The sequence below is a fragment of the Scardinius erythrophthalmus genome (assembly GCF_964197995.2).
Source record: "Scardinius erythrophthalmus genome assembly, chromosome: 11".
In the NCBI taxonomy this organism is placed as follows: domain Eukaryota; kingdom Metazoa; phylum Chordata; class Actinopteri; order Cypriniformes; family Leuciscidae; genus Scardinius; species Scardinius erythrophthalmus.
This window is the reverse complement of record NC_138231.1, coordinates 21,591,784-21,604,782: the sequence shown is the minus strand read 5'-3', so window position 1 is coordinate 21,604,782 and position 12,999 is coordinate 21,591,784.

The following is a 12,999-nucleotide window of genomic DNA, read 5'->3' as shown; positions in this document are numbered from 1 at the left end:
GTAGTGCTGAAACCCTATTGTAATTGTACTGATTTTTAGGGGTTCAAGCACTTCAGTGCTGAACACCTATTGTAATTGTTAATTTTCCCATGATGCAACATTCAGACATAAAACTGATCGGGCAGACCAAACCGTAAGTCGTGGAGACTTGAAACTTTGGGGGCTGATAGTACTCACACCGCCTACAGCGTCACCAAGGCCCGCCCCGATCGGCCTGACGGGGGCGCTACAGCGGGCAAAAGTACGAAACGGCTCATAACTCATCAACCGTGAGGCGTAGGCTCAAGTGTCTTATATCGCTGGAATCCTTGGCTCGAGGCGGACCAGATGCATGCCTCGGATTTGCTCGTCACCCTGGGAAAATTTTAGGGTATTTGGGGTTTTTCCAAAAACCTACTTTCGCGAACTAGTCCTAGGTTTTTGGCCCGACCGGAACCAAACCAGTGCGGCAAGATTCTCTGGAGTCTGATTGTCAATAATTATCAAAAAAAAGTGTAAATTTCGCTTCACGGTCCCTAAGGGCCGCCAAAATGTTCGAAGTGGGAGGAGCCCATTTTGCTTAATTGGCTATAACTCGTGAACGGAACGAGATTTTTGCACCAAACTCAGCACACGCATGTACGAGCTCATTCTGTGGTCACGTGAAAAAGGGCGCAGCGACTGGCCACTTGGTGGCGCTATAACTGTTAAAAGGGTGTCAAAATGATGTATTTCTATGGAAAAAACACATGAAATGGCTGAAAGCGGCCATCTTGCTGTCTGATTTGCATACAAGCTCACAAAATCGGGCATGCGCATGCGTCACGTGATCCTGAAGAAGCTTGAAAACTTTCATGGACGTCGGGCCATTGGTGGCGCTTTAACTGTCATAAAGGTGAGAAGGCCTCTGTATTACCCTATGCAAAATGACATTTAAATGACTGAAAAATGGGGGGAAAAGAGCAGAGCTTCACCAAATTAGCTGAGCACATGCGCCATATTATTCTAAAGAAGCGTGCAAACTTTTATGGAGATCGGGCCATCAGTGGGGGTGTCACAGTTTAAAAGGTAAAAAAAAAATGCACCACATTTCCATGATAAATGAGCTAAAAGGGCAACAAACGTTCTTTTTCCTCTCCGAGGCACATGTTAGAAGGCTGGATAAAGTTTTTGGAACGCAGCAGCGCAGACGGCAAGCGCCTAGACCCTATAGTTTTTTTTTTAGAGGCCTTTTTGTGGCCCTTTTTTAGCCACTTATTAGGGGTTCAAGCACTTCAGTGCTGAACACCTATTGTAATTGTTAATTTTCCCATGATGCAACATTCAGACATAAAACTGATCGGGCAGACCAAACCGTAAGTCGTGGAGACTTGAAACTTTGGGGGCTGATAGTACTCACACCGCCTACAGCGTCACCAAGGCCCGCCCCGATCGGCCTGACGGGGGCGCTACAGCGGGCAAAAGTACGAAACGGCTCATAACTCATCAACCGTGAGGCGTAGGCTCAAGTGTCTTATATCGCTGGAATCCTTGGCTCGAGGCGGACCAGATGCATGCCTCGGATTTGCTCGTCACCCTGGGAAAATTTTAGGGTATTTGGGGTTTTTCCAAAAACCTACTTTCGCGAACTAGTCCTAGGTTTTTGGCCCGACCGGAACCAAACCAGTGCGGCAAGATTCTCTGGAGTCTGATTGTCAATAATTATCAAAAAAAAGTGTAAATTTCGCTTCACGGTCCCTAAGGGCCGCCAAAATGTTCGAAGTGGGAGGAGCCCATTTTGCTTAATTGGCTATAACTCGTGAACGGAACGAGATTTTTGCACCAAACTCAGCACACGCATGTACGAGCTCATTCTGTGGTCACGTGAAAAAGGGCGCAGCGACTGGCCACTTGGTGGCGCTATAACTGTTAAAAGGGTGTCAAAATGATGTATTTCTATGGAAAAAACACATGAAATGGCTGAAAGCGGCCATCTTGCTGTCTGATTTGCATACAAGCTCACAAAATCGGGCATGCGCATGCGTCACGTGATCCTGAAGAAGCTTGAAAACTTTCATGGACGTCGGGCCATTGGTGGCGCTTTAACTGTCATAAAGGTGAGAAGGCCTCTGTATTACCCTATGCAAAATGACATTTAAATGACTGAAAAATGGGGGGAAAAGAGCAGAGCTTCACCAAATTAGCTGAGCACATGCGCCATATTATTCTAAAGAAGCGTGCAAACTTTTATGGAGATCGGGCCATCAGTGGGGGTGTCACAGTTTAAAAGGTAAAAAAAAAAATGCACCACATTTCCATGATAAATGAGCTAAAAGGGCAACAAACGTTCTTTTTCCTCTCCGAGGCACATGTTAGAAGGCTGGATAAAGTTTTTGGAACGCAGCAGCGCAGACGGCAAGCGCCTAGACCCTATAGTTTTTTTTTTTAGAGGCCTTTTTGTGGCCCTTTTTTAGCCACTTATTAGGGGTTCAAGCACTTCAGTGCTGAACACCTATTGTAATTGTTAATTTTCCCATGATGCAACATTCAGACATAAAACTGATCGGGCAGACCAAACCGTAAGTCGTGGAGACTTGAAACTTTGGGGGCTGATAGTACTCACACCGCCTACAGCGTCACCAAGGCCCGCCCCGATCGGCCTGACGGGGGCGCTACAGCGGGCAAAAGTACGAAACGGCTCATAACTCATCAACCGTGAGGCGTAGGCTCAAGTGTCTTATATCGCTGGAATCCTTGGCTCGAGGCGGACCAGATGCATGCCTCGGATTTGCTCGTCACCCTGGGAAAATTTTAGGGTATTTGGGGTTTTTCCAAAAACCTACTTTCGCGAACTAGTCCTAGGTTTTTGGCCCGACCGGAACCAAACCAGTGCGGCAAGATTCTCTGGAGTCTGATTGTCAATAATTATCAAAAAAAAGTGTAAATTTCGCTTCACGGTCCCTAAGGGCCGCCAAAATGTTCGAAGTGGGAGGAGCCCATTTTGCTTAATTGGCTATAACTCGTGAACGGAACGAGATTTTTGCACCAAACTCAGCACACGCATGTACGAGCTCATTCTGTGGTCACGTGAAAAAGGGCGCAGCGACTGGCCACTTGGTGGCGCTATAACTGTTAAAAGGGTGTCAAAATGATGTATTTCTATGGAAAAAACACATGAAATGGCTGAAAGCGGCCATCTTGCTGTCTGATTTGCATACAAGCTCACAAAATCGGGCATGCGCATGCGTCACGTGATCCTGAAGAAGCTTGAAAACTTTCATGGACGTCGGGCCATTGGTGGCGCTTTAACTGTCATAAAGGTGAGAAGGCCTCTGTATTACCCTATGCAAAATGACATTTAAATGACTGAAAAATGGGGGGAAAAGAGCAGAGCTTCACCAAATTAGCTGAGCACATGCGCCATATTATTCTAAAGAAGCGTGCAAACTTTTATGGAGATCGGGCCATCAGTGGGGGTGTCACAGTTTAAAAGGTAAAAAAAAAAAATGCACCACATTTCCATGATAAATGAGCTAAAAGGGCAACAAACGTTCTTTTTCCTCTCCGAGGCACATGTTAGAAGGCTGGATAAAGTTTTTGGAACGCAGCAGCGCAGACGGCAAGCGCCTAGACCCTATAGTTATTTTTTTTAGAGGCCTTTTTGTGGCCCTTTTTTAGCCACTTATTAGGGGTTCAAGCACTTCAGTGCTGAACACCTATTGTAATTGTTAATTTTCCCATGATGCAACATTCAGACATAAAACTGATCGGGCAGACCAAACCGTAAGTCGTGGAGACTTGAAACTTTGGGGGCTGATAGTACTCACACCGCCTACAGCGTCACCAAGGCCCGCCCCGATCGGCCTGACGGGGGCGCTACAGCGGGCAAAAGTACGAAACGGCTCATAACTCATCAACCGTGAGGCGTAGGCTCAAGTGTCTTATATCGCTGGAATCCTTGGCTCGAGGCGGACCAGATGCATGCCTCGGATTTGCTCGTCACCCTGGGAAAATTTTAGGGTATTTGGGGTTTTTCCAAAAACCTACTTTCGCGAACTAGTCCTAGGTTTTTGGCCCGACCGGAACCAAACCAGTGCGGCAAGATTCTCTGGAGTCTGATTGTCAATAATTATCAAAAAAAAGTGTAAATTTCGCTTCACGGTCCCTAAGGGCCGCCAAAATGTTCGAAGTGGGAGGAGCCCATTTTGCTTAATTGGCTATAACTCGTGAACGGAACGAGATTTTTGCACCAAACTCAGCACACGCATGTACGAGCTCATTCTGTGGTCACGTGAAAAAGGGCGCAGCGACTGGCCACTTGGTGGCGCTATAACTGTTAAAAGGGTGTCAAAATGATGTATTTCTATGGAAAAAACACATGAAATGGCTGAAAGCGGCCATCTTGCTGTCTGATTTGCATACAAGCTCACAAAATCGGGCATGCGCATGCGTCACGTGATCCTGAAGAAGCTTGAAAACTTTCATGGACGTCGGGCCATTGGTGGCGCTTTAACTGTCATAAAGGTGAGAAGGCCTCTGTATTACCCTATGCAAAATGACATTTAAATGACTGAAAAATGGGGGGAAAAGAGCAGAGCTTCACCAAATTAGCTGAGCACATGCGCCATATTATTCTAAAGAAGCGTGCAAACTTTTATGGAGATCGGGCCATCAGTGGGGGTGTCACAGTTTAAAAGGTAAAAAAAAAAATGCACCACATTTCCATGATAAATGAGCTAAAAGGGCAACAAACGTTCTTTTTCCTCTCCGAGGCACATGTTAGAAGGCTGGATAAAGTTTTTGGAACGCAGCAGCGCAGACGGCAAGCGCCTAGACCCTATAGTTTTTTTTTTTAGAGGCCTTTTTGTGGCCCTTTTTTAGCCACTTATTAGGGGTTCAAGCACTTCAGTGCTGAACACCTATTGTAATTGTTAATTTTCCCATGATGCAACATTCAGACATAAAACTGATCGGGCAGACCAAACCGTAAGTCGTGGAGACTTGAAACTTTGGGGGCTGATAGTACTCACACCGCCTACAGCGTCACCAAGGCCCGCCCCGATCGGCCTGACGGGGGCGCTACAGCGGGCAAAAGTACGAAACGGCTCATAACTCATCAACCGTGAGGCGTAGGCTCAAGTGTCTTATATCGCTGGAATCCTTGGCTCGAGGCGGACCAGATGCATGCCTCGGATTTGCTCGTCACCCTGGGAAAATTTTAGGGTATTTGGGGTTTTTCCAAAAACCTACTTTCGCGAACTAGTCCTAGGTTTTTGGCCCGACCGGAACCAAACCAGTGCGGCAAGATTCTCTGGAGTCTGATTGTCAATAATTATCAAAAAAAAGTGTAAATTTCGCTTCACGGTCCCTAAGGGCCGCCAAAATGTTCGAAGTGGGAGGAGCCCATTTTGCTTAATTGGCTATAACTCGTGAACGGAGTGAGATTTTTGCACCAAACTCAGCACACGCATGTACGAGCTCATTCTGTGGTCACGTGAAAAAGGGCGCAGCGACTGGCCACTTGGTGGCGCTATAACTGTTAAAAGGGTGTCAAAATGATGTATTTCTATGGAAAAAACACATGAAATGGCTGAAAGCGGCCATCTTGCTGTCTGATTTGCATACAAGCTCACAAAATCGGGCATGCGCATGCGTCACGTGATCCTGAAGAAGCTTGAAAACTTTCATGGACGTCGGGCCATTGGTGGCGCTTTAACTGTCATAAAGGTGAGAAGGCCTCTGTATTACCCTATGCAAAATGACATTTAAATGACTGAAAAATGGGGGGAAAAGAGCAGAGCTTCACCAAATTAGCTGAGCACATGCGCCATATTATTCTAAAGAAGCGTGCAAACTTTTATGGAGATCGGGCCATCAGTGGGGGTGTCACAGTTTAAAAGGTAAAAAAAAAATGCACCACATTTCCATGATAAATGAGCTAAAAGGGCAACAAACGTTCTTTTTCCTCTCCGAGGCACATGTTAGAAGGCTGGATAAAGTTTTTGGAACGCAGCAGCGCAGACGGCAAGCGCCTAGACCCTATAGTTTTTTTTTTAGAGGCCTTTTTGTGGCCCTTTTTTAGCCACTTATTAGGGGTTCAAGCACTTCAGTGCTGAACACCTATTGTAATTGTTAATTTTCCCATGATGCAACATTCAGACATAAAACTGATCGGGCAGACCAAACCGTAAGTCGTGGAGACTTGAAACTTTGGGGGCTGATAGTACTCACACCGCCTACAGCGTCACCAAGGCCCGCCCCGATCGGCCTGACGGGGGCGCTACAGCGGGCAAAAGTACGAAACGGCTCATAACTCATCAACCGTGAGGCGTAGGCTCAAGTGTCTTATATCGCTGGAATCCTTGGCTCGAGGCGGACCAGATGCATGCCTCGGATTTGCTCGTCACCCTGGGAAAATTTTAGGGTATTTGGGGTTTTTCCAAAAACCTACTTTCGCGAACTAGTCCTAGGTTTTTGGCCCGACCGGAACCAAACCAGTGCGGCAAGATTCTCTGGAGTCTGATTGTCAATAATTATCAAAAAAAAGTGTAAATTTCGCTTCACGGTCCCTAAGGGCCGCCAAAATGTTCGAAGTGGGAGGAGCCCATTTTGCTTAATTGGCTATAACTCGTGAACGGAACGAGATTTTTGCACCAAACTCAGCACACGCATGTACGAGCTCATTCTGTGGTCACGTGAAAAAGGGCGCAGCGACTGGCCACTTGGTGGCGCTATAACTGTTAAAAGGGTGTCAAAATGATGTATTTCTATGGAAAAAACACATGAAATGGCTGAAAGCGGCCATCTTGCTGTCTGATTTGCATACAAGCTCACAAAATCGGGCATGCGCATGCGTCACGTGATCCTGAAGAAGCTTGAAAACTTTCATGGACGTCGGGCCATTGGTGGCGCTTTAACTGTCATAAAGGTGAGAAGGCCTCTGTATTACCCTATGCAAAATGACATTTAAATGACTGAAAAATGGGGGGAAAAGAGCAGAGCTTCACCAAATTAGCTGAGCACATGCGCCATATTATTCTAAAGAAGCGTGCAAACTTTTATGGAGATCGGGCCATCAGTGGGGGTGTCACAGTTTAAAAGGTAAAAAAAAAAATGCACCACATTTCCATGATAAATGAGCTAAAAGGGCAACAAACGTTCTTTTTCCTCTCCGAGGCACATGTTAGAAGGCTGGATAAAGTTTTTGGAACGCAGCAGCGCAGACGGCAAGCGCCTAGACCCTATAGTTTTTTTTTTTAGAGGCCTTTTTGTGGCCCTTTTTTAGCCACTTATTAGGGGTTCAAGCACTTCAGTGCTGAACACCTATTGTAATTGTTAATTTTCCCATGATGCAACATTCAGACATAAAACTGATCGGGCAGACCAAACCGTAAGTCGTGGAGACTTGAAACTTTGGGGGCTGATAGTACTCACACCGCCTACAGCGTCACCAAGGCCCGCCCCGATCGGCCTGACGGGGGCGCTACAGCGGGCAAAAGTACGAAACGGCTCATAACTCATCAACCGTGAGGCGTAGGCTCAAGTGTCTTATATCGCTGGAATCCTTGGCTCGAGGCGGACCAGATGCATGCCTCGGATTTGCTCGTCACCCTGGGAAAATTTTAGGGTATTTGGGGTTTTTCCAAAAACCTACTTTCGCGAACTAGTCCTAGGTTTTTGGCCCGACCGGAACCAAACCAGTGCGGCAAGATTCTCTGGAGTCTGATTGTCAATAATTATCAAAAAAAAGTGTAAATTTCGCTTCACGGTCCCTAAGGGCCGCCAAAATGTTCGAAGTGGGAGGAGCCCATTTTGCTTAATTGGCTATAACTCGTGAACGGAACGAGATTTTTGCACCAAACTCAGCACACGCATGTACGAGCTCATTCTGTGGTCACGTGAAAAAGGGCGCAGCGACTGGCCACTTGGTGGCGCTATAACTGTTAAAAGGGTGTCAAAATGATGTATTTCTATGGAAAAAACACATGAAATGGCTGAAAGCGGCCATCTTGCTGTCTGATTTGCATACAAGCTCACAAAATCGGGCATGCGCATGCGTCACGTGATCCTGAAGAAGCTTGAAAACTTTCATGGACGTCGGGCCATTGGTGGCGCTTTAACTGTCATAAAGGTGAGAAGGCCTCTGTATTACCCTATGCAAAATGACATTTAAATGACTGAAAAATGGGGGGAAAAGAGCAGAGCTTCACCAAATTAGCTGAGCACATGCGCCATATTATTCTAAAGAAGCGTGCAAACTTTTATGGAGATCGGGCCATCAGTGGGGGTGTCACAGTTTAAAAGGTAAAAAAAAAAATGCACCACATTTCCATGATAAATGAGCTAAAAGGGCAACAAACGTTCTTTTTCCTCTCCGAGGCACATGTTAGAAGGCTGGATAAAGTTTTTGGAACGCAGCAGCGCAGACGGCAAGCGCCTAGACCCTATAGTTTTTTTTTTTAGAGGCCTTTTTGTGGCCCTTTTTTAGCCACTTATTAGGGGTTCAAGCACTTCAGTGCTGAACACCTATTGTAATTGTTAATTTTCCCATGATGCAACATTCAGACATAAAACTGATCGGGCAGACCAAACCGTAAGTCGTGGAGACTTGAAACTTTGGGGGCTGATAGTACTCACACCGCCTACAGCGTCACCAAGGCCCGCCCCGATCGGCCTGACGGGGGCGCTACAGCGGGCAAAAGTACGAAACGGCTCATAACTCATCAACCGTGAGGCGTAGGCTCAAGTGTCTTATATCGCTGGAATCCTTGGCTCGAGGCGGACCAGATGCATGCCTCGGATTTGCTCGTCACCCTGGGAAAATTTTAGGGTATTTGGGGTTTTTCCAAAAACCTACTTTCGCGAACTAGTCCTAGGTTTTTGGCCCGACCGGAACCAAACCAGTGCGGCAAGATTCTCTGGAGTCTGATTGTCAATAATTATCAAAAAAAAGTGTAAATTTCGCTTCACGGTCCCTAAGGGCCGCCAAAATGTTCGAAGTGGGAGGAGCCCATTTTGCTTAATTGGCTATAACTCGTGAACGGAACGAGATTTTTGCACCAAACTCAGCACACGCATGTACGAGCTCATTCTGTGGTCACGTGAAAAAGGGCGCTGGCCACTTGGTGGCGCTATAACTGTTAAAAGGGTGTCAAAATGATGTATTTCTATGGAAAAAACACATGAAATGGCTGAAAGCGGCCATCTTGCTGTCTGATTTGCATACAAGCTCACAAAATCGGGCATGCGCATGCGTCACGTGATCCTGAAGAAGCTTGAAAACTTTCATGGACGTCGGGCCATTGGTGGCGCTTTAACTGTCATAAAGGTGAGAAGGCCTCTGTATTACCCTATGCAAAATGACATTTAAATGACTGAAAAATGGGGGGAAAAGAGCAGAGCTTCACCAAATTAGCTGAGCACATGCGCCATATTATTCTAAAGAAGCGTGCAAACTTTTATGGAGATCGGGCCATCAGTGGGGGTGTCACAGTTTAAAAGGTAAAAAAAAAAATGCACCACATTTCCATGATAAATGAGCTAAAAGGGCAACAAACGTTCTTTTTCCTCTCCGAGGCACATGTTAGAAGGCTGGATAAAGTTTTTGGAACGCAGCAGCGCAGACGGCAAGCGCCTAGACCCTATAGTTTTTTTTTTTAGAGGCCTTTTTGTGGCCCTTTTTTAGCCACTTATTAGGGGTTCAAGCACTTCAGTGCTGAACACCTATTGTAATTGTTAATTTTCCCATGATGCAACATTCAGACATAAAACTGATCGGGCAGACCAAACCGTAAGTCGTGGAGACTTGAAACTTTGGGGGCTGATAGTACTCACACCGCCTACAGCGTCACCAAGGCCCGCCCCGATCGGCCTGACGGGGGCGCTACAGCGGGCAAAAGTACGAAACGGCTCATAACTCATCAACCGTGAGGCGTAGGCTCAAGTGTCTTATATCGCTGGAATCCTTGGCTCGGGGCGGACCAGATGCATGCCTCGGATTTGCTCGTCACCCTGGGAAAATTTTAGGGTATTTGGGGTTTTTCCAAAAACCTACTTTCGCGAACTAGTCCTAGGTTTTTGGCCCGACCGGAACCAAACCAGTGCGGCAAGATTCTCTGGAGTCTGATTGTCAATAATTATCAAAAAAAAGTGTAAATTTCGCTTCACGGTCCCTAAGGGCCGCCAAAATGTTCGAAGTGGGAGGAGCCCATTTTGCTTAATTGGCTATAACTCGTGAACGGAACGAGATTTTTGCACCAAACTCAGCACACGCATGTACGAGCTCATTCTGTGGTCACGTGAAAAAGGGCGCAGCGACTGGCCACTTGGTGGCGCTATAACTGTTAAAAGGGTGTCAAAATGATGTATTTCTATGGAAAAAACACATGAAATGGCTGAAAGCGGCCATCTTGCTGTCTGATTTGCATACAAGCTCACAAAATCGGGCATGCGCATGCGTCACGTGATCCTGAAGAAGCTTGAAAACTTTCATGGACGTCGGGCCATTGGTGGCGCTTTAACTGTCATAAAGGTGAGAAGGCCTCTGTATTACCCTATGCAAAATGACATTTAAATGACTGAAAAATGGGGGGAAAAGAGCAGAGCTTCACCAAATTAGCTGAGCACATGCGCCATATTATTCTAAAGAAGCGTGCAAACTTTTATGGAGATCGGGCCATCAGTGGGGGTGTCACAGTTTAAAAGGTAAAAAAAAAAATGCACCACATTTCCATGATAAATGAGCTAAAAGGGCAACAAACGTTCTTTTTCCTCTCCGAGGCACATGTTAGAAGGCTGGATAAAGTTTTTGGAACGCAGCAGCGCAGACGGCAAGCGCCTAGACCCTATAGTTTTTTTTTTAGAGGCCTTTTTGTGGCCCTTTTTTAGCCACTTATTAGGGGTTCAAGCACTTCAGTGCTGAACACCTATTGTAATTGTTAATTTTCCCATGATGCAACATTCAGACATAAAACTGATCGGGCAGACCAAACCGTAAGTCGTGGAGACTTGAAACTTTGGGGGCTGATAGTACTCACACCGCCTACAGCGTCACCAAGGCCCGCCCCGATCGGCCTGACGGGGGCGCTACAGCGGGCAAAAGTACGAAACGGCTCATAACTCATCAACCGTGAGGCGTAGGCTCAAGTGTCTTATATCGCTGGAATCCTTGGCTCGAGGCGGACCAGATGCATGCCTCGGATTTGCTCGTCACCCTGGGAAAATTTTAGGGTATTTGGGGTTTTTCCAAAAACCTACTTTCGCGAACTAGTCCTAGGTTTTTGGCCCGACCGGAACCAAACCAGTGCGGCAAGATTCTCTGGAGTCTGATTGTCAATAATTATCAAAAAAAAGTGTAAATTTCGCTTCACGGTCCCTAAGGGCCGCCAAAATGTTCGAAGTGGGAGGAGCCCATTTTGCTTAATTGGCTATAACTCGTGAACGGAACGAGATTTTTGCACCAAACTCAGCACACGCATGTACGAGCTCATTCTGTGGTCACGTGAAAAAGGGCGCAGCGACTGGCCACTTGGTGGCGCTATAACTGTTAAAAGGGTGTCAAAATGATGTATTTCTATGGAAAAAACACATGAAATGGCTGAAAGCGGCCATCTTGCTGTCTGATTTGCATACAAGCTCACAAAATCGGGCATGCGCATGCGTCACGTGATCCTGAAGAAGCTTGAAAACTTTCATGGACGTCGGGCCATTGGTGGCGCTTTAACTGTCATAAAGGTGAGAAGGCCTCTGTATTACCCTATGCAAAATGACATTTAAATGACTGAAAAATGGGGGGAAAAGAGCAGAGCTTCACCAAATTAGCTGAGCACATGCGCCATATTATTCTAAAGAAGCGTGCAAACTTTTATGGAGATCGGGCCATCAGTGGGGGTGTCACAGTTTAAAAGGTAAAAAAAAAATGCACCACATTTCCATGATAAATGAGCTAAAAGGGCAACAAACGTTCTTTTTCCTCTCCGAGGCACATGTTAGAAGGCTGGATAAAGTTTTTGGAACGCAGCAGCGCAGACGGCAAGCGCCTAGACCCTATAGTTTTTTTTTTAGAGGCCTTTTTGTGGCCCTTTTTTAGCCACTTATTAGGGGTTCAAGCACTTCAGTGCTGAACACCTATTGTAATTGTTAATTTTCCCATGATGCAACATTCAGACATAAAACTGATCGGGCAGACCAAACCGTAAGTCGTGGAGACTTGAAACTTTGGGGGCTGATAGTACTCACACCGCCTACAGCGTCACCAAGGCCCGCCCCGATCGGCCTGACGGGGGCGCTACAGCGGGCAAAAGTACGAAACGGCTCATAACTCATCAACCGTGAGGCGTAGGCTCAAGTGTCTTATATCGCTGGAATCCTTGGCTCGAGGCGGACCAGATGCATGCCTCGGATTTGCTCGTCACCCTGGGAAAATTTTAGGGTATTTGGGGTTTTTCCAAAAACCTACTTTCGCGAACTAGTCCTAGGTTTTTGGCCCGACCGGAACCAAACCAGTGCGGCAAGATTCTCTGGAGTCTGATTGTCAATAATTATCAAAAAAAAGTGTAAATTTCGCTTCACGGTCCCTAAGGGCCGCCAAAATGTTCGAAGTGGGAGGAGCCCATTTTGCTTAATTGGCTATAACTCGTGAACGGAACGAGATTTTTGCACCAAACTCAGCACACGCATGTACGAGCTCATTCTGTGGTCACGTGAAAAAGGGCGCAGCGACTGGCCACTTGGTGGCGCTATAACTGTTAAAAGGGTGTCAAAATGATGTATTTCTATGGAAAAAACACATGAAATGGCTGAAAGCGGCCATCTTGCTGTCTGATTTGCATACAAGCTCACAAAATCGGGCATGCGCATGCGTCACGTGATCCTGAAGAAGCTTGAAAACTTTCATGGACGTCGGGCCATTGGTGGCGCTTTAACTGTCATAAAGGTGAGAAGGCCTCTGTATTACCCTATGCAAAATGACATTTAAATGACTGAAAAATGGGGGGAAAAGAGCAGAGCTTCACCAAATTAGCTGAGCACATGCGCCATATT